This window comes from Camelus ferus, chromosome 34 (assembly GCF_009834535.1).
Source record: "Camelus ferus isolate YT-003-E chromosome 34, BCGSAC_Cfer_1.0, whole genome shotgun sequence".
Lineage (NCBI taxonomy): Eukaryota > Metazoa > Chordata > Mammalia > Artiodactyla > Camelidae > Camelus > Camelus ferus.
In genome coordinates, this window is record NC_045729.1 from 5,575,408 (window position 1) to 5,593,668 (window position 18,261).

Sequence of the window (18,261 nt, forward strand, 5' to 3'; positions counted from 1 at the left end):
TTTCTTTTTACTTTTTTAATATAACTACAAGATTTAAAATTACATATGTGACTCACTTTTGTGGACTGTTATATTTTGATTTCAATTTGTCCTACAGCTGTCCTGCCATTGAAACAGTTTTTTCAAAATGCTCATAGGATCTGTGAGAAAGTTATTTCTGAGATTTCCAAAAAGAGGGATGTGGCAAACTGGCTCAAATGAAAGACCCAGGTTCTTTTGGGGGTCTCTCTCTCTCTCAGCTTCTCTGAAATGTCAATGACATTGACTATTCCTTGGGTGACTTGTGTGGACTGACTCCATTTGGATCGCACTGAGCCTCTCCAGCCCACACTTTGGAGGCATATGGCCATTGTTATTACTAGACCGATGAGGATATTTATTGAGGTTACTTTTTGAAAACACCTCTGTTTGGTTTAGTCACATCCACAAGGGACAATCCATCTGAGTTAGACTCAGTAATAACTCCTGGTCAGCACAGTCTCCTTGAAGAGCCTGATGATTTCTCGAAGATGACTGAAATTGAGTCCTCGAGCACATTTGCAGATTGTGTAATAACTTAATAAGTCTTTGGCTGGCTCAGAAGTACTGAATTCATTAAAGCAATTAGGTGCTCTCTTATTATCCTCTTATCTACCTCTAGCTTCAGACTCCCTTTGGTGGTGATTGATCTACACTTTCCTGTTGAAAGTTTAGTGTTCTCTATGTAGGAAAGGAAGGAGGACTTGAGGAGTTCTGCATTTTTGGTCCAGTAATATTTTATCATATATTTATCATATATCAGCAGTGAGCATATATTTTCCTTGTTCCTCTATTCTGAATATAGTTATATATATGTGTTTATGTAAATATATATACATATTTTGTATATACATCTATCTTATTATTATTTGAATATTATATATATGTAGGTAGATAGATAATCAGTTCTTATGTCCTTAGCATTTTCATCATATTTCATCTCATTCCAGATTTCAAATATTCTATTTGTCCATCCTACCACTGTAACTATCTTTTATTAACTGCACATTATTCAGCACCTGCATTATTCATTTGAACTACTTGCACTAATTACACGAATATCAAACACATTACACTGATATCAAATTAAAATATTGCATCATCTATGGCTTTTAAAATAAGCGTTTGATAAAGGACTTTAAAAGACTTTCTTGTTTAACAAACACTGTCCTTGATGATGAAAAAATCAAAGTATGTATTAACGATGAAAGTGAGGGAGAGGAAGCGGTGGCAGTGAGGGAAGACAGTTGTTGCCTATTCAGGGCGGATTGGTTTTTGAAAAGCACCAGTGTGGTTGGCTTTTAGGTAACTTAAGATCTTTAATTTTTGGAGACCACTATTGTTTGGTTGTCCCCCAATTCTTCTCTTCTTCTGGGACCAGTACCACTTATTTGGGGAAGCTTGTCTGCCTTGAATTCCAACCTAGTGGTTCTGGTGGTAACGGCCAACTGTAGTACCCCAACCAGTGGCCATAAAATTGGTCATATGATGCAGATTGGGCCAATGAGAGTTTTTTTCCCCAGGATTTTTCTATTTGGAATTGAGGAATGAGAGTTTGTTCTTCATTGAAGAAAGCAAAGGAAAAAGGGTGTGCCTGACCATGTGATAGGTTTGAGAGCATATCACTGACATGCAAAGAGGAACAGATTTGGGGGATGGACAGAGAGTTCTCGGGGTGTTTGTGTATCTCATTTCATTAATATCTAAATATACATCCTACCCTTAATGACAATTCACTTATGCAAACCAATAAATTTCCCTTTGCCTACCTGAATTTGAGCTGTGTTTCTGTCACTTGAGAACCAAAAGTATTCTTGCTAGTATGTTATCCTTTTGGTAGTCAGCCTTCAAGATGGCTGTCAAATCCTCAACCCTGGTAGCCTCACCCTTGGGGTAGCATCCTTACAGAATTTTTGTTTTCTTTTTCTTTTCATCCTTACAGATTGAATAGGAATGTGATCAATAAAGCATAATGGGTGTGACCTCTACAGCTAGGTCATAGAAAGTATTAAGGCTTCTATCTTGATACCTCCCTTTGCTTGTAGAGGAGGAGGTCAGCTGCCATGTTGTACGGACACTCAAGTAGTCTCAAGAGGTGGCCCACATCAAGACAAACTAAGGCCACTTGCTAGCAGCCAGTACCAGCTCTCACCCTGTGAGTGAGCCACCTTGGAAGCAGACCCCCTAACCCCAGAAAAGCCTTCTGGTGACTGCAGCTTCATGAGAGACCCAAATTAAAACCACCTGCCAAGCCACCCCCGAATCCCAGACCCACAGAAACTGTAAGAGATAATGAATATTTACTGTTATTTCAAGTCACTGGTTTGGAGATAACTTGTTAGCCTAAGCAAATATGTTATCTGTATCACAACAGGTAATGCATACAGCCTTGTAGGAATATTGGAAAGAAAAGTGAGAGCCTTACTACAAGAACATTGTCCTTCCCAGAGGGATGGTCAGAGACTAAGTTGGCAGCCACCGATACCCAGTATTCTTATCCCATCTGCTTTACACACTTACCTGCATTTTATACATTAGCACCAACTGTCATGGAAGCTATTAACTCAGTATAGAAGAAAAATAGCAAATCAACTCATTTGAATTCCATTTCATGACAAAGAATAATCTGTTAGTTTAAATAAGATTCTATATCAACTTTTAGTTAAATATATTAAATCTCAGTTGCTGTTACTCATAGAAAAATATTAACTTCTTATGGACATTTAAACACATTTTTTTCCCATTGGTCAATATAGCAAACAATTTCTCTCAGACAAATGAATAATTGAGGACTTCTGATACTATCATCCAAAGAGGATTCTAATCATTAGATTTTCTAACTGGCTTCTCTGCTAGAATATTGGATTTTTAGCTTGCTGTAGAATAATACACAAATACAATAAAAAGTTTTATTTTTTGATGTGATGTTTTTTAAACTTGTTAAATAACATTAAATATTTACTCTTTTTTCCTACTTTTATTCTCCAAGTTTTCTAGTTTTTATAATTATTGCATACATTTCTTTCTTTTTTGGGGGGGATTCAGTCCAGCTTCATGCTCAAATGATAATTCAGCAAATGGTTGTAGGTGGCTGTTCCCTTGGTCTCAGTGTGAGGCAGAAGCTTGAAAACCAAAAGATCCATATTTGTTCATGGCCTCGGCATTAACTGGTCTGACCTCACGTACCTTCTCTGTACTTATTTCTCCCATTTATCAAATGAGTACTTTGAACATGTATGATCCTACAATTCTATAAAATTGGGAAAGTCGCTGAAAATTGAGTCTTCAGTTACCATCTTGTAAATTGGCAAGTAAGAAAAATCATCAACATTTGTATGTGTAAGGCAATAGATTTTTAGTTGGACTTGTGTTCTTGATGCCTAGAGTTGCATTTTATACAATGATTTCACTGTTGGAAAGATTTTTGAAAAATAAACATTATCAATAAGGTAAAATTAGGTTTTAAAATGCTGTTAAGAAAAAGTACCTAGAAGTCAGAAATGAGTCATAATTATAAAGATGACAATACCTTACATTGGAAAAACACTTAACATTTTCAAGAAATTATGATTTCAATTACAGCTGAATTGCATATTAAATAATATGTGTGAATAACCCAGTGGGGTAATGCCGCTTCCTTATGTTCTTCCTGATTCTTTGATTGTACAATGAAAAGTTTCTGGCAGGCTGGGTCTTCACAATAATAGTACAGCTCGCTATCTATACTACAATATAAATACTCCCACAGCAAACACTCAGTAACTCTCAGTCAGCCAGCATTTTATTTATGAAACTGTTGAAGATTCCTTCTCTAAACCAGTAATGAAAGATTGTCATGACCAGTAGAGTTTTACCGTTTGGTGTTTGATGTGGACAAGAACTAGCATTTATCTAGTTACAGTGATCCTGGTGCATTGTGTGCTGTATTTCATCAGATCCGCATATCAAACCTGTGAAAGAGCTACCATCATTCCCATTTTCAAAACAAAGAAAGAAAGGCAAAAGAAGATAATTAACTTACGCACTCTGATATAGCAAGCAAGAGGAGGACCTGGGGTTTGACGTATCTCACAGGACAGCTTTCAAACTTTCTGTGAAGCTACAGAATCTTTTCTTAAAGCAAAAAGCTTCTGTGCACGTGGAAAATAGAAAACAGATAAATCCCTGGATGCTTCGGTGGAGCAGCTGGTTTTGGGGCTTTACTTCTCTTCCTGCCTCTGCCCCCACCGCCTTGGGCCATCCCCAGTTTGAAAACTACTGGATTATAACATTACACCTTCTTATTCTAGTTTTTCTAAAATCAACCATCCTCGTTTAGTGTACCAAATCGTTCTCTACTAACAAAAATATTTGACAAACCAGAGCAGCACAGTAATAATGCAAAGTAAAATTTGTCAAGCTTTAGAGATTATTATACAGAGATAGATAATGACGATGGTCATGATGACAACGGTGATGATGTTCACTTTACAGAAAAACTGCATTTTGTTTAGTTTCAGAGTTAAATAATAACACATGTGCAGGCCTTTTGAGGCACCTAGCCAGTTTCACTCTTCTCTCCCGAACAGCATCAGAGTAGTTCTTTGTGTGAGGCTCCGTGCTGGTGAGTTCACCTTGTATTTTTGCCTTGTATCCCCGTGGATTCGACAGGGATGGACAGGCCTGGAGACGGGTGGCCTGTGGTGTGGCCTGGCACGAGAGACGTGCCCTTTCTTCTCCCTTGCAGTTTGAACATGAAACACCCAGGGAGGGTCAGCACCGGGGAAATGCAGAAGTGAGGAGAAAGAAGACAGGAAACAGAAGCCATGAGTAAGCAAAGCCATGAGGCAGAGGGAAAGTGAGTGGAGTGGAGTCAGTAGCAATAGTTGGAAAAATAAGCAGGTAGAGAGAAAGAGCCAGAAGAGCTGAGTCATGTGTGTGGCAGCCGGCCAAGAGTTCCCGTGAGGTCACCCAAGGGTAGCTGACACGACTCGCCTGGAGCTTTTACTCAGTTGCTGCTGAGCGGCTGTAACAAAACTCTAGTTTTCTATGAGCCTGCCAATGAGACCTTTATCTGTCTTTTCTACTTCCCCATATCATCTCCTTTTAAATAAACCTGCATTTATTGAGCCAAGGGACAATTCTGTTTCTGCACCCCGAAAGAATCTAATTAACACAATATTGAAAGCTTGCACGGTGCTCGGAACATAACAGCCACTCCATATATCGTGACTGTTATTATTTTGAAAGAAAGCCTTCAAGCAAGAGCAAAAACTGCAGACTAATGCTCAAATCCAAGAGTCACAGTTGGTTTGCATTTGTGATTTGGTAGCTTTTCTCCCTCCTTCTGCTTTAAAGGGTTTGTTTTTTTTTTTAATTTATTTAAATTTTAGGAGAATGCCCAAATTGGATAAGTTTAGGTGTGGAAATAAAACACATGTTCTAACAATTTAGGAGAGATGGATGAATCTCTTGGGATCTGAGGTTTCACAAAATATTTCAAATTATTTTTCAAATATTATTGGCTTGGCAAAAAACAAAATGATTTGCTAAAAGAATTTCTCCTTTTAACATTCAAATGGCCTCAAGGGAAATGTAATGTACATATTTCTAACTCATTTTCCATAACTCAGTATTGTTTAATAGGAATTGACTGATGTTTAAAAATTTGATAAGTTTTTTAACTAAGAGATGTTTCTGGACGGTGATAGTGCCTTTTCAGAAAAGAGTTGAATTAGATGTTTTTTGAAGAGGGTCTCAGAGCTTGGCCTTCAAACCTTACCAAATATTTTTCCTTCCTTTGTGTAACAGAAAAAAGTAATCTCTGAAAAATCTCCTTTCTTCCAGTTATGAACAAAAATATAATAATTTGAATTCCAGAAAATTAATGGCAACAGGGAAGAAACCAGCCATATTCTTAATCTAGGTGTAAAAAAAAGAAAGAAAGAAAAGAAAGGATAAGAGGGAAAAGGAACAGAGAGAGGAAAAAAAAATGAGTGAGATGATAAAGGATTATAGGTTTGTGAACTAAATGATATGTAATCAGCAACCCACATTTCTCTGTGGAATGCAGGTGGTCTCAGAACTGTGTGGAGAGCTCAGCTAGTGTGAAATTACACTTTGATTCGACTCCCCTGGTTCCCTAGTCTGCTCGCATTATAATACTCAGCAAACTTTGCTGAGACCCCCTTCATAACTGACTGCCTTTTCTCGGTGCCGTGCACTCCGTGAAGGTGGAGTCCATGTCTCTTGTTCCCCGTTATCCCCAGAACCAGCATAATAAATACCCAGCGGAGTAGGGGCGCTAATTATTTGTAGAATAAAACCTTATAACATGGTAATGCCTGGGGGTTAAAAGCACAGGCCCTGGAATCAAATTCAGTGTCATTTTCCACCTCTGTAGAGAGGACGCACAGTGCCTGCCTCACCGAGTTGCAGTGAGGATTATAATGAATACATGTACAGCCCTGAGCAAGGTGCTTGGCATGTTAGTAGTGTTCGAAAAATGTTCGCTATAAAAATAATCATTAGTATTTCCTCATAGCAATGAATCTCAGCACTTTTCTTTTTAAAAAAAAAAAAGAATGTTTTTATAAAAGCCAAGTGAAGATAGATTTTTGTTAAAAAATACACATTGTGATGTAGTTATGCACATTTTATCAGCACAGCCTGAAGTATCACTGGTGATGCTCTCTTGCAAATCTCTCTCTCTCTCTCTTTTTTTTTTTTTCCAATTGGCTGGTTGGCCACTCTCACCATTCGTGAGTCATTCGATCGTACTCATTTCTGGCTGAATTCAGTTGGCTTGGAACAGGCATGCCAAAAACTGTGAAGGGTTGTAACTCAGATTCTTCCAGCCTAATAAGTATGTCAGTTGTCTAAAAGAGTGGCCATGATTTAATGGTTACATAGTCAAGAATTCCTAGAGTAAGATTTTTCTTTTTCCAACACTGGCACGACTCTGCCCTTGAACAGAGTGTACTCAGGTCACACTGGAGATGAGGCCGCTGCCCAAATGTCCCTTGGACAGATGACACACAGATTGAAAGGCTATAAATGACTTGCCTGTGAGTCCAAGGATGACGTTAGCTTTTAACTGAACCCAATCACAGGCTGGAGGGCAATAATGAGAACTAGAATTTATTGAACACCTACCAAGTGTGAGATGGTTTATAAATATTATTTCTAATTCTTACAACAAACCTATGAAAGCCACTCCATCTTGCCCACTTAACAATTAAGGAAATTGAGACTCAAATAGGCTGTCCTTGCTCCAGAGTTCGCAGATTTAAGATCACTGGACTGTACCGTTGTCACAATTTTTATATAAATCTAGAACTGTTCTGAAATACAAAGTTTATTTTTAAAATAAAATTAAAATAATCCCTTTGTAAATGGGAATCCTCTGAAGAAAAAGTTGATTAAAAAAAACAACTTTCTAAGACATAGAATCTGGGCAAAAAAAAATCACCAGAACTGAGAATAAACCTGGTTCTGTTTTGACTTCACTGCAAAGAGCCTCTGCTCTGCTGCCTTCTTAGTGCTCGCACGTGGGATTTATAATAAGATGGAAACCATTATGTGGGGGAGGTTTTGCTTTGCTGCTGGGCTGTAGACTTCGTGAGAACACGAGTGTTGCTGGTCTTATTCACTGCTCTATCTTTGCCGTGCAATCCAATGCCTGGCATGAAATAGTGCACAGTAAGTATGTATTGCATGAGTGAATGAATGAATGAATGGCCGCTTCTCCTTGGTGGCCTCAAGGAAATGGTATGAGTAGACACCACTCATTTATCAAACATGTTGTCAGGCATTGCTTTCATTAAGGTCTTCAATCAGCAAATAGTGCAGGGACCTGCTGCTTTAGTAAATCCCTTATGATGGCAGTCCAGTCTTGAGGGGTGCTAAGGATGTTCCCCCAGTCTCACCAGCACAACTCCTAAACACACACACACACACACACACACACACACACACACACACACACACACACACACACTTTCAAATTCTGTCCATTTGCCAGACATGCTGTCTAACTGGCACCACTTAAAAAATTGCTCCATTGAGTAAATAAATGCTCATTTAAGAAAAGTAATAAGGGGAAAGTCTTACTGCATAGTCAGCCTTAGGGAGGGAAGGAGAACTCTAATAGAGGGGATGTGACAGTTAAAGAGCTTGCTGGAGTCCAGGCGAGGAAAGCCAAGGGGCGTGATTCTAGGCCGTGTGGTGAAGACGGTGTACTGGCGGGTGCCCTGTGCCCTGGGCAACGGTGACTGAGGTCTTCACTGCGTGGCTTCACAGGCAAAATGGCAGAACCCACTCCTGCCTGATTGCAAAGCCAGGCCTCGTTCCAGTCCGCTGTGGAGTGGACGGTGGCAAACTGTCAGCGTGACTCTGCTCTTAGGTTCCCAACTCTGTGAAAGCAGGAGCTTCGTCTGACTTGTTCACTGATGCACACTGAGTGATGACATTGCCTGTAAGCACCAAATAGGTGCTCGGGACGTATCTGTAACTTGAACAAGCCAGGCACGTTCTGTTTTAACGATTTCATTTCCTGATCACTCAGGGAAAAAACAGACATAGGTAAGGAAACCCACAAATTGGCAGCTCTAACAATTGTACCGTCTTTACAAGAACGATTCTTATTTCTGATTCTCTTTGCTTTGTTATTTCTATTTTTTAAAATTATGTGCTGTTTGATTATTTTATAATTAACAAACTTATTGCTAAAATTTTTAAAAATTATTAAGAACTCTGCATTTCACCACCCACTATTTTTCACCGTTCAGTTTGCTAGATAGCCTTCTGAACACATACGTAAATATTTCTTCCTTCTTACAAAAAACAGGATCATACAACTTTATAATCTGTTATTTGCACTTAACATACTGGGACTAAGTGATAATAAATATGCTTGTATGTCACCATTCTTAGTGGCAACATGATATTCTTACGTGGCTATACCATATTCTATACTGACAATCTCCTAGGGTCCATTTTTGGCTAGTACAACTGTGCTAAATATGTATCTTATTTGTTTGCAAACATTAAACAAGCTTTTACTGAAGGCTGAGGTCAACAGGAGAGAATAATACAGAAAGCTTAAACCTGGATCCTAGAGCTGGTACTCTCAGAGTCCACAGGCCTCCCTCCAAGGGCCTGTAGGCCACCTTGTACTTTAATCCTAGCCTGCTGTCCCACTGTGGAGTTTCTATCCATCTTTTGATTTATCTTTCGAATAGACTCTGCCCCTGATTTTTCAGGGAAGCTTCATTGTCCATTGTCCAGCTTTACCTCCATTCTCCCTTTACTTCCATTCCCATCCAGAAAATGTAATCCTAGCAGGATAGGATTCAAGAAAAAAATGTGTATTTCTTAGGGTGACCTACCCAGTTACAACCAGCTCATTGGCTTCTGCCAGCTCTTTAAGGCTTACACTCTTAGATAGTGAAAGGAATTTCCTGGTACCTCGCATGTTACATTTTTATGTCCTTAGCACCCTCATCTCTACGCAGCCAATACTCTGAGCTCATCTTGTACTGACACTGACCTGCCACAGGGACCCTGTGCCACTCCTTCTGTTCTGCAAACCTGAGTCATCACCACAAATCTTTCTCTCTTTTCAGGTCCCACATTACCTCTGGATGGACCCCACAGCAATGTATTCATGCTTTTTGGGGGGGGGGTGAGGCGTGGTGGGGGAGGTAATTAGGTTTATTTATTTCTTTATTTTTAGAGGAGGTACTGGGGACTGAACCTAGGACCCTGTGCATGCTAAGCACGTGCTCTCACTTGAGCTACACCCTACCCCCCATTCATGTTTTTCTGACTTTAGAAATGCCACAGGCCATGTCTCCATTGAACACAGAGAAGCAATTACTCAATTCAATGAATGTGTATTGAATAACAGACATGGTGCAAGACTAAGTCAGAACAGGGACAGTGAATGAGGACACTGAAGGGGTAAGAGACATCAAAGCAGAGAAAATACATAGGCAGGTAGGTCTGGGAAAGGCAACACAATGTAGCACTGAACCTCTCAGATTACAAGCTACACCAGGACAGGGTGTTTGTTTGTTTGTCTGTTTGTTTGGCTTTGTTTTGTTCTTACACCACTGTACCCCCAGCGCCCAAAACTGGCACATCAGAGACATTCGATCAGCATTTGTGGGATGTGTGAATGAGCGAGATATGACTCTTGACCTCCAGAAGCTTACACTCTAGTGAACAAGAAACAAAGGCTGTGGAATATAATAAATGCTCCTATAGGGATCAACACAGTGGGAGCAAAGGCACCAAATTCAGTCTTGAGGTGGTTTAAGAAGGCTGGGGACTAAAGAATTTGGTCCCCCCAGTTTGCCACAGGCTACAGTAAGGCTGGGAAGGTGCTAAAACAACTATTTCTATCTCCTAGCCAAATGGTTCTGCTCCAGAAACAAATGTGTTGAACTGAGTCAGACCTTTTACTCTCAGTCAGTTTCCTACTCTGTGTAGCTATAACTCAGTTTTCTTCGTGAGTGGGCCTACCTTTAATCGGCCTGTTTCCACGTTACTGCCTATCATGAGAATCCAGATATAAATTTCTATGAATAATTTTAATATAACCTTCCTTTTTATCATTGGTGCAGGCGCTGGGCTTTCTGATCAAGTATTAAGGTGAAGTGGAGAAGGAGAGGAGAGAAAACAGGTCCTTAGGAACAACAAAACCAGAGGGAGGGGGTCTGTGGATTGCTGAGTTACTAAGGAGACCTAATTTCTAAAAAACTGCTCTCAATATTTAAAGGGAAGCTTTCCCATTACAGAAAAAAACTAGAAACTAAAATTAAGATTTGGAAGGAGGGTATGGCTCAGTGGTGGAGCCCATGCCTAGCATGCAGGAGGTCCTGGGTTCAATCCCCAGCACCTCCATTAAATAATAATAATAATAATAATAATAATAATAATAATAATAATAATAATAATAATAATAATAATAATAAAGCTAAGGTCATCAAAGCCTTTCACAACATCACTCTGAATATGTGGGTGAGAAGGTTGGGGATGAGGCTTGGTTGGTAGTCATGCTTCTACTTTGGGCTGTTATAAAATAATTTGCATTCTATCTTGAAACTCCCTTGGTGTAGGCCTAAAAAAGAAGAATGTATCCTTTTAGGAAAGGCAGTTATCTCCTAAAGGAAAGCAAATTATGCTGTTGAGCATTACATTATGGGTCCTTGTTCCCAAGTAAACACAGAAGAGGACTTTCTGGCAGAAATTTTCAACTACGAGAGGACCTCTGACTCCAAACACATTGTTAGCGCTCGCAGATTCCTGCAGGAGCAATCAATGCACAGATGGTGTATTCTGTTGAGATTCTTGAAGGGGGCTCTGTATGTTGATGGTTATCAGTTTATGCACGAGAGTGACATAGCTGCGTTTGCAAATAATAGACAAGAACATTTAGTGATAAAATAGAAGGCCATTTGGACTATTAACGTTTTCATTATGGCAAGTGGAGAGTGGTGCGTAAAGTTGCGGGTAAGTATGTTTATCTCTGTTAATGCTATGCATGCTTTGCAACAAAGACTTGCTGAATATAAGTTGAGGGTGGTGGTGGTCATGCATTATGGGTAATATTGAAGAGCTAGGCTACGAAAGCCTGCATTTCCTGGGTAACAAAACATTTAATGTGAAAACTATGTATGTAATTTCCCAGTTCAACTCAAGAAGTTAAAACTGATGGATCAGATCCTGAAATCGAACCATCTAAAGAAGACATCCTGTTTCATTTTTCCAGGAGAAAGGCAAAACAGCCACGCCTTTAGTTTGTTAATGCTTCAGACTGGGACTGTTCTCTGGGCAGGGTCGGTGCTGCCTTGCACCTTCACACAGTTTTTCTCACTCTGCGCGTAACACTCACTCCCCTCGCTCTTTCAGTTCAAGTAGCAACGCTGCTAATGAAAACGTTTCCAACTAAATGTCTAACAAAGTGATTCTGTGTTTCTCTTTTCACACAGTGAGGTAATCATTCCGGAAAAGCAAATAAATCATTCTCTTTTGGGGCGAAAGCCTTCATATTTGATAAGCGATTTGAAAGTAAAATGAGATTTTACATAAACATTTTACACTTTTTATGGACTTACCTTTACTGGTATTCTTTCCAGGAAAGATCATCACTAAAAGAAGCATGTACTTATCAAAAATGCGTACGACAAAGTACCGTTATAGATAATGTGGGTTAGAGAAGTAGAGAAATCTTGCAAAGTGAATATGAGACAAAACCTAGTGGTAAAAAGGTTCTAGGAGAGTAGTGTTAAAGACAAAAAAATAAAAATGTTTTGCTTTATCTGAGCATAGAACCACTACCTAGAAATACACAGAAGATAAAAAGAAGATGGGGAAACAACAAATTGCTCAGAGAGAAATATATATATAAAAGAAAAAGAACTAGTAACTCTCTCTTTTCAGAATGTCATCTGCTTCTTAATGTGGCCCCTCTGGATGGCTGCCAAGTCAGAGCTGGACTGGAAATGTGGTCATAGAATCTGAGACATAAACTTTGTTTCACATTCTTGTTCCATCTCTAAAATTCTTTTCTTCTATATTTAAAATATCAACTGGCAATTAGTTCAGCAATTTATATGTATGTAGAGACCCTCGGCTCTAGTGAAACCTTATAAAACTGTTTATAACATACCACAGTGGAGAAAAAAGCAAAATGACAAAGGACCTGCCCCTCCACCCCCACCTTTGGCTTTGCACCCTTCTGGCTAGAATTATATATAAAAGCAGTGCAGTTTTATTTTAGTGTGACTGCTGCTGAGAACAGGGGTCACAGATAACCACCTTACAGACTAAGCAATGCCAGATTGGACTTTATAGCGTTTTGTTGGGAGGTGTAGGATTTATATTCAAGGTATAAATTTGGCACTTCTCAGTGTATATTTATTGAGCATCTACTGTGTGCCAGGTACTAAAACCAGTCTCCATGGAGGATGCAAAAATGAATGGAACACAATTATGTCTTCAACAAGGTTGCAATCCAAGTGGGAGTTATGAAACATTACAATCAGCTACAATAAAGGTATGTCTGGTATGAAGCTTTGATTGTCTGATGTAGTCATAGCCACCTTCAAAGAAACACAGCTTAAAATTGTTACTTTCTGTGTACATGATGCATACCAATGGATCTGAGACCAGCACCTAAATCTGGAAGTTGTCTGGGCCACAAACTCTGCCCAAGACAGGGGTCTAAAATTGGTGACTCCCTCACTGGCCAGCTTGATTAAGTTCACCTTCCTGAAGTTTGAATGTGAGACATGCAGAGAATAAGTTTGTTGGGAATGTGGCTGAAGCTGAAGATGTAGAGATAGGTGGTTACTGTCATTACGATAGCAGAAAATTAGAATAAGGAGCCAGTCATGGTGTGCTGCTTGAGTAGAGGGGATGGGGACGGCAGATCGTGAGAGCTTCCTCTGAGCCTGGAGGGTCCCAGAACGAGCATTGCTATGTTCTGGATTCAGGTTGTGTTCTCCACTGATCTGACTACAGAGATTGTTGCTCTTTCTCTTACTTCCCTGCAGAGCTTCACAATCTAGTCCTGTTAATTAGGGGAGAATCGCAATGTGCCTATTCCCTGCACACTGAAAAGGCCCTCCTGACACAACCAAAATATAGGTCTAAGGGTTAAATGAAATACCTAGCAGTGGGATTGTTCTAACCTTACAGTTTCAGCACCAGACACTTAGAAGGCCCCACAGATATTGACTGAAAGATGTAGGTACAGTATAATGAGAGCTGAGAAGAGTGGAAATTACTCCTTGTTAAAGAGAATCAGAGACACGCTTTTATGGAGACAGTGTCATCTGAGCTGAGCCTTGAAGTCAGAGGGTGCCTAGTTGGGAGTGAGGGAGGAACTGCTCCCTGAAACATATTTTCCAAAAATGGGACTTCTTAACTGTTTTTAAGTTTTTATGTTGTCATGAAAGTTTTTTAAGGGAAGACGAAAATACATTGGAGAGAACATTAGGAACATAGTAGTTAAAGGGTGGTACCGTTTGAAGGTACAGTGAGTCCTTAGTATCCATGAGGAATTGGTTCTAGGACCGCTGCAGATACCGAGATCCAAGGATGCTCAAGTCCTCTATATAAGGGGCATAGTATTTACATGCAACCTATGTATATCCTCTCATATACGTTTTTTTTTTTTAATTGGAGTACAGTCGGTTTACAATGTTGTGCTAATTTCTGGTAAACACCATAGTGATTCATTTATACATAGGCTCTTTTTCATTATAGGCCATTACAAGGTATTGAATATAGTTCACTGTGCTATACAGTAGGACCTTGTTATTTATCTATTTTATATATAGTAGTTAATATCTACAAATCCCAAGCTCCCAATTTATCCCTCCCCACCCCCTTCCCCCTGGAAACCATAACTTTGTTTTCTAGGTTTGTGAGTCCCCTCATATACTTTAAGTCATCTCTAGATTGCGTATAATACCTAACACAATGCAAATGCTATGAAAATAGTTGCTGGGTGCACAGCAAATTCAAGTTTAGCTTTTGGCAACTTTCTGGAATTTAAAAATTTTTAGCCCGAGGTTAGTTGAATCCCCGAATGCGGAATCCATGGACATACAGGGCCCGCTGGATCCGCTTCTCCGTAAACCCAAGGCATAGATCTTATACCTGAGTCTCTACTCCGCCCCCATTAGAACCTGCTTCACTCATGTTTGAGGATTAGGGAGGATTCAGACAAAATAAGAATTCCAGGCAGCAGACAAATTCTTAGTGGCAGCAAAAGTAGGGAAGGAAGGAAATTTGGCGTCAAGTAAAGCACCTGAATGAAGGAAGGAAGATACTAATGGGAAATGAAGGTAGAAAAGTAGCCTCACATTTGAATTTGATTCTGTAAGTATTTGTGCTGTAGGTGTTTATGATTTCTGAAGAAGGGAGGGATGTCAGCACTGTGCCTGAATAGGATTAATCTGAAAATAGTATATGAAGTGGCATTAAAGAGGGGAAAACCATAGTGAGGGTGGGGTTGGGACAAGCTAAGAACCCAGCACAAAAGCCCAGGTGAGGCAATGTGAGTTATTGTCATTGTAAAAGTACATACTTTACAGTGTTACTATTTACTATTTGTGTGTGTATCTTGCATTTATATGCATCCTTATTATTTATTTAGTACAGCTCTTTATGGTAAGCCAGTACCACAGCGATACTGCACATCTTTCTTTAATTTATAGCAATAGGATGGCATGCAAGATGCAAAATTCTCTAGCAGCTTGTTTCTTCAACAGCACATAAGGAATAATGAAAACCACTCCACACACTGTTTACTATTTTGGGTAGAGATGTTACTGAAACCTACCCAGTCCCAAATTCCTTTACAAAGTGATGCTTTTTTAAAAAATTTATTCTCAAATGCTCTGAGAATTCTTAGATTTGAAAGAAAACCAAAAGCAATCTACCTTTGAATATTGAGTTTCATATCTTAATGTTGCAATGCGTAACATCACACCTTTTAGAATTCGATAAACTCACATTTCACCCTGTGAACTTACGTGCATCTCAGCAGCCTGCTTCTAACCATCTGAAAGCAAGCTCACAATGAATGGTTTTCAAGTGTTCTACTCGAGAAATATTTGAAAAAGATGGCCCAGCAGTATATTGATAATGGCATCAAAGCTTTTCTTTTGTTTCTTCTTTTTCTTTACTTTGCAGGACTTCTGATTTCCCTTAGAAAAAGAATGATTCTCAGTCTTTTTCTCTCTGAGGCACAAATGATGGAAGATAATCACATTCATCATACACTCCCATGGGAACTAGCTGCACCTCCTACTCAAGAAAGCGTCAGAGAATTCAAGTCAGCTTGGGAAGCATGCGCTAAGGATAACCTTGAACATGAATTAAATGTTTTAAAGCCAGCCAACTCGAGTATGAGATACTCTAATATTAGTTACAAATGACTTGTAGATATTCACACAACTAAATCATCTCAACGCCTTGCTTGGTTGACAGCTGTGAGCCTAGATGACGTTCTCACCAGCAAGCGTTACTCCGCGTGGGTTAAGTACACACACGACACACTCCCCCGCCATCTGTATGCATCCACCTTCCCAGTCTTAAGTAGACATAGACTCTCACAGTTTTTCATTTTTATCTCTGTTTTCTAAACTTTCCTGTTTCAAACTCTATCAACAATTACCTACAATGGCATAGAATTCGCTCTTTGATTTTATCTGTAAATATATTTAATCACAACAAATTTTCACTTTGAAAATTAGATTGGTTATGGAGGGTTCATTTTGATCTTTTTTCCCATAACATTAACTTCAGGCTAATAAGTATTCTAAGCCGTAAAGAGAAAACAAAAAGTATTTGACATGTTCAAAGGTAAAATCCCTTCTCTCATCTAAAATCATGAGGAAGGGGGGAGGGTATAGTTAGGGGGGAGGGTACAGCTCAAGTGGTAGAGCACATGCTTAGCATGCATGAGGTCCTGGGTTCAATCCTCGGTACCTCCTCTAAAAATAAATAAATAAGTAAACCTAATTATCTCCCCACCACCAAAATAAAAAAATTTAAAATCATGAGAATTTGCACTCTCCTCACAATTTTATCTGTTAATAGAACATATTTGGGTAGACCTACTATTAACTTTAAAATACAAGCCAGGAGAAACAATTGACTCGAGTGTCCATTAGTCTTCGTTTGTTGATGTAATAGCTTACTTCAGAATGGTTTTCTGGAAATACATATTTATTATATTTTAGTATATTTTTGTGGTTGACCACATTCTTATCATTCTGACACACGTCAAAGTTCATTTTAGGATCTCTTTATTTTTTTATTCAACAGATTTTTTGAGTGTCTACTCTCTGTTCTGGTGATGGGAATTCAACAGTGATTAGAATAGACACAAATCCTAGCTCATGTATAGCGTAGTTGCTAGTCGGGGAAAGAAAGAATGTGATCAAATAAGTAAGTGAAACATATTGTGTGACAGATGGCAATAAGTTCTATAGAAAAAAGAAATGCAGATAGAGAGGAGAGAGAGTTCTGGAGTGGAAGTTGCAGTTTTAAATAAGGTGGACAGGGACCTCACTGAGAAACTGGCCTTTCAGCAAAGACCTGCAGGAAGTGAGGGAGTGAATTATGGGGTTGTCTGAGGGAAGGAGCCTGCCAGGTAGTAGGAACAGCAAGTGCCAAAGCCCTGAGTTGAGCGCCTGCTGGTCTGTCCAGGGAGGAGGACGTGCCATTAGGAAGGTAATGGGGTCTCTTGTGGACATTTTGAGGGTTTTGCTCTTGAATGAGATGGAAAGCTACTGGAGGTTTTTAAACAGAGGAATGACAAGATCTTAATTGTGACTGACTTGAACATCACTGGATGGGATAAAATAAGAGTTTGGAGTCACTTTAGTGATGACTTCTAGAGAGCCAAGGTGTTTTATGGAGCTGGGCAAAGATTTAGTGTCTGAGGATTTTCATAATTTTGGTATTTTTTCAGGAAGTCAGGAAGGAAGGAAGGAAGAGAAAGAAAAGGGGGAGTGGGTAAAAAGGAAGAAAGAAAAAGAAGTCAAGTATTGTCGAGACGCTGAGAGTAGAAACTTTCATTATAAGCACAGTATCCATACTCCTGACAAACCTGGTAAATTAAAACAATATGGGGAATATATAGTGCTCTTATAGTCACAATAAATAGATGATAAATGCTTTGTTTTTGCTCACAACTTTCCTTCAAGCCAGGACAAGCCCTTCTACCCGGTTTGTTAGTTAAACTGTCTGCAAAATGTCTGGAAATTATATTTGAAAACGTTTCCTTGGCGTCTTGGGATGTTCAGTTAATTAATGTCTTGTAAAGTGCTTCAAGATCCTCAAGAACACAAAACCACCCTAAAAACAAGAGTTCTCGATTATTGCAAGGAAGGACATGACTTGGGGCATCTGTTTTACCTTTGTATATTTTACAAAATATACAAATCTGTATATCATATTGGTGATAATTTCTCCCACATACCATTATCAATAGAAGCTGTTTAATAGTGACTCGGAGAGCCTATTCTGAGAAGCTGAAGAATCGTTTTGGAAACGCTAACAACGGTATTGGCCTTTATTAAACTGTGGCCCTGTTTTACTAGTGAAAAAAAATTAACAAAGAGCTCTTTTGAACAGCAGTTATCAAATGTGGTCCAGTTACCCCTGGAGATTCGGAGACCTTTTTAGGAGTTCTGCAGGGTCAAACCTATATTCATAATAATACCAAGAAGTTGATTT

General features: G+C 39.2%; 1 long non-coding RNA gene across 1 annotated transcript in view; it reads left to right on the forward strand.

Annotated features, from left to right (window-relative positions):
• Positions 1–16,918, forward strand: part of LOC116661281 — an 81,516-nt gene extending 64,598 nt beyond the window's left edge. The window contains exons 5-6 of the long non-coding RNA XR_004317110.1: positions 12,947–13,060; positions 15,709–16,918. This is a non-coding gene — a long non-coding RNA (uncharacterized LOC116661281). The remainder of the gene's footprint in view (positions 1–12,946; positions 13,061–15,708) is intronic.
• Positions 16,919–18,261: the final 1,343 nt, after the last annotated feature.